The following is a 4,146-nucleotide window of genomic DNA, read 5'->3' on the forward strand; positions in this document are numbered from 1 at the left end:
CGCCCCCTACAGCCGCCCTGAGGGACTCCACAGCAGGACGTCTGGCTCTGAGGCCGCCGGGGGAGGCTGGCGGAGGTAGAAACCGGAGGACGCGCTCGTTACGCGTCACAGTGAGCCTCCGTCCTCCGATCCCTACATCCCTACCTTCGCCGGCCTCCCCTGGTCTGTTACTATGGCGACTACAGGACAGGGCGGTGGAACGGTGCGACCGCGGTGACCAGACAAGGCCGACCAAGCAGGAAGCAGATGATTAAAGAGGGCGGAGCCTAGCCAGAGGGTGCAGTACCCTGAGTCTCCACCAGGGAGACCCCTGTCATTGTCCTCCTGAGCAGTAGGGGGCGCCCAGCTCCTCACCCGGGCCCTGGGGCGGCTGCAACCAGACCTGCCCCCCCCCCCCCCCCCCCCAGGTCACACCTCCACGCCTTGGCCCCTCCCCCTCCCCGCAGGCTGGGTGGTAAGGCCCCGCCCTCAGCGGGTGCTAGGAGTAGATGGTGATGACCTCACGGCCCCCGCCGCGGACCAGGAGCACACGGTCCAGCCCGTCCATCAGAACCTCCAGGAACTCCATGTCTGGTTCAACCACGGTCAAGGACCAACACGACCACAGTGGTCGAGGACAGAGAGACACTGGAGTTGACCACACTTTTTTTTCTCTTGACTCTCTGCTCTCTGTATCTCTCTCTCTCCCTCTCTCAACTTTCTCTCTTTGTTCTCTTGTTCTCTTTCTCTCTCTCCTCCCTCTACTATCTCTCTATGCTGCCCCCCCCTTTCTCTCTCTCTTTCTGTTCTCCCTTTCTCTGCTCAGTCTCTCTCTCTCTGTCTCTCTCTCTCTCTCTCTCTCTCTCACTCTCTCTGTCTCTCTCCCTCCTCTCTGTCACTCTCTGCTCTCTCTCCATCTTTCTCCCTCCGCTCTGTCTCTCTCCCTCTCCTCCTCCGTCTCTCTCCTCTCCTCTCTCCCTCTCTCCCTCTCTCCCTCTCTCTCTCCCTCTCTCTCTCCCTCCTCTCCCTCTCTCTCTCCCTCCTCTCCATCGCCCCCTGTGGTGTGCAGGCGGTAGTGAAGGATACAGTTCTCGTCCCCTCCCTTGTTCTTGGGGGGTCCAGGCATGTTGAGCAGCACCAGCTGGGCCCCCTGGGACTTGTTGACCACCACCTCGTTCAGCTTCACCGCTGTGTGCATCCTCCTCACGTTGGACTGGTTCCTACGGACACAAGAACCAGAACCTGTTCCCTAGAACTTCTCACCAGACCTTCTGACCAGAACTTCTGACCAGAACCTTCTGACCAGAACTTCTGACCAGAACTTCTGACCAGAACCATGCAGAGAGTACCATGCAGAGATCAATTTCATAATCATATAGTCAGTTCTCCTCTCTGATGGTCTTGTTGTGGTTGGACTACTGCAGGTCATGGTACAGACGGAGTCAGATTATGTGTTATTGTTTATTTGCTGTAATACAGTTGAGGCTGTTAACTCTGCAGTGTCCAGCAGGGGGCAGCATAGTCACAGCACCACAGCATCATGGAGCCATAGAAAGCAGACGTCAGAATGAAGCAGAGTGAAGGAACGCTACTATTGATTCTAGTCATGCAGATCATACACACACACACACACACACACACACACACACACACACACACACACACACTGAGATGAAAGGAAAGTTGACTTACAGATTCTCCCACTCTCTAGACGGGATGAAACAAAACAGGACATAAAGATTATTATCATCTGTATGTAGTATGTAGTGTGTAGTATGTAGTATGTTGTATGTAGTATGTAGTATGTAGTATTTAGTATGTAGTATGTTGTATGTAGTATGTAGTATGTATTATGTAGTATGTAGTATTTTGTATGTAGTATGTATTATGTAGTATGTAGTATGTAGTGTGTAGTATGTTGTATGTAGTATGTAGTATGTAGTATTTTGTATGTAGTATGTAGTATTTTGTATGTAGTATGTAGTATGTTCGGGATATACACGTCTCTCCAAGTTCATATGACATGTCCCCTCAAACACACACACACACACACACACACACACACATACACACACACACACACACTGATGGACACTGGTGACATGTAGTACTGATGTAGCAGGGGAGGCTGGCGGAGGTAGACATCGGAGGCTGGGCTTGTTGTAATGTGTGGACCCACTGTGTGACTCCATAACATTCCTCATTCCTTTCCATGTATCACAATGAGCCCGGCCTCCGATTTCTACCTCCGCCAGCCTCCCCTGGAGTGTACAGTATTCAGTGGACACTACAGTATACTAACAATTCAGAATATCTCAAAGTTTTTTCATTTAAAAAATATAAACATTTGTATTGTTGTTATTCCATAGCTGACCACTGAGGGAGGGAGAGAGAGGGAGGGAGAGAGAGAGAGGGAGAGAGAGGGAGGGAGAGAGAGGGAGGGAGAGAGAGAGGGAGAGAGAGAGGGAGAGAGGGAGAGCGGGAGGGAGAGTTTTTGTGAAAAACAGAATAAACTGAACCAAATCTAGAATATATGATATTTAGGCAAAAACATGATCTTCCTCAAAAGTGACCTTTAACCCTAAGACATTATTTTAAGAAAGGTGACGATCATTTTCTACGGGTTGTCCCGTGGTCTACCACCATGCTGCAGTCCCCCTCCCGGCCACCAGGGGCAGCGCAGCACAGTGCAGCAGGACTCACGGCTTCATGTTGAACAGGTCCCGGACCCCCACGGCGGCCTCGCGGGCGCGGTTGCGCTCCGTCAACAGCTTGTCCTTGGTCCAGGTCATGTGCACGCGGTCGGGCGTGGCGCCTTGCTTGTCGTTGGCCGCGTGGGAGGCGGAGTCACGGATCAGCTGGGCCTGGGGGGGGGCGGAGCAACAGGATGTGACATCATCAGTATGTATGTATGTATGTGACATCACTGGTATGTATGCGACTGGGTGGGGGGATGGATGGAGGTATGGGCGGTGCAACAGGATATGACATCACTGGTATGCGACAGGGTGGGGGGATGGATGGATGGAGGTGTGGGCGGAGCAACAGGATGTGACATCATCAGTATGCGACAGTTTAGGTCAGGGGAGGCTGGGGGAGGTAGAAATCAGAGGCTGGAGGATGGGATGAACGGAGGGATGGATGGATGGAGGGATGGGGGATGGATGGATGGAGGGATGGAGGGATGGAGGGATGAGCAGGGCACTATGAACCTTAGACCTGCTAGTCAAAGAGCTGCTACCAACACTGGTAGGATGGAGGGATGGAGGGATGGATGGATGAACCAAGATAAGAGGAGGAGGAGTAGGGATGGATGAAGGATGGATGGAGGGATGAACTAAGACAAGCGGAGGAGGAGGAGGAGGGATGGATGGAGGGAGGGAGGGAGGGATGAGCAGGGGCTATGAACCGTCTTAGACCTGCTAGTCTAAGAGCTGCTGGACGGATGGAGGGATGAACCAAGACAAGCGGAGGAGGAGGGATGGAGGGATGAACCAAGACAAGAGGTGGAGGAGGGATGGAGGGATGGAGGGATGAACCAAGACGGAGGAGGATGGATGGAGGGATGGAGGGATGCGGAGGAGGATGGAGGGATGGAGGGATGACCTGATAATCTAAGAGCTGCTACCAACACTGGTAGGATGAATGGATGAACCAAGACAACCGGAGGAGGAGGAGGAGGGTTGGAGGGATGGAGGGATGGAGGGATGGAGGGATGAACTAAGACAACCGGAGGAGGAGGAGGAGGGATGGAGGGATGGAGGGAGGGATGAGCAGGGGCTATGAACTGTCTCAGACCTGCTAGTCTAAGAGCTGCTGGACGGATGGAGGGATGAACCAAGACAAGCGGAGGAGGAGGAGGGATGAAGGCGTGATGGGGCGGAGGGCGGGGGGCTCCTGGTTGCTAGGCTACCTGCTCGGCCCGGGGGGCGCTCAGGCCGGGGACATGCAGCGTGGGGAGGAGGTCCGCCACGATGGACGACCGCTTCCTCTTGATGGAGCCGCGCGATTCGTCGGTGATGCTCTGGATCTGGAGCCAGCCAGCCAATCAGCAGCAGGTCAGGAGAGGGTCAAAGGTCACACACAACCCCAGTATAATAAACCCCCAACACCTCCCATCCCGTGACATCACAACCAGGAAGTGAGGCAGCAGTACTCTGCTGTAGG

The 4,146-nt window shown here is 53.9% G+C and overlaps 1 pseudogene across 1 annotated transcript in view; it reads right to left on the minus strand.

The window, feature by feature from the left end:
* Positions 1 to 478: 478 nt before the first annotated feature.
* The window catches only part of LOC308151801 (solute carrier family 12 member 7-like), a 55,601-nt pseudogene continuing 51,933 nt past the window's right edge, over positions 479 to 4,146 (minus strand). The window contains exons 22-26 of the transcript in view: positions 3,893 to 4,009; positions 2,683 to 2,843; positions 1,672 to 1,686; positions 1,066 to 1,199; positions 479 to 570 (exon numbers count right to left, since the gene is read on the minus strand). The product of the transcript in view is annotated as a solute carrier family 12 member 7-like (transcript). The remainder of the gene's footprint in view (positions 571 to 1,065; positions 1,200 to 1,671; positions 1,687 to 2,682; positions 2,844 to 3,892; positions 4,010 to 4,146) is intronic.

This window comes from Nansenia antarctica (assembly GCF_963989245.1).
Source record: "Nansenia antarctica genome assembly, chromosome: 2".
In the NCBI taxonomy this organism is placed as follows: domain Eukaryota; kingdom Metazoa; phylum Chordata; class Actinopteri; order Argentiniformes; family Microstomatidae; genus Nansenia; species Nansenia antarctica.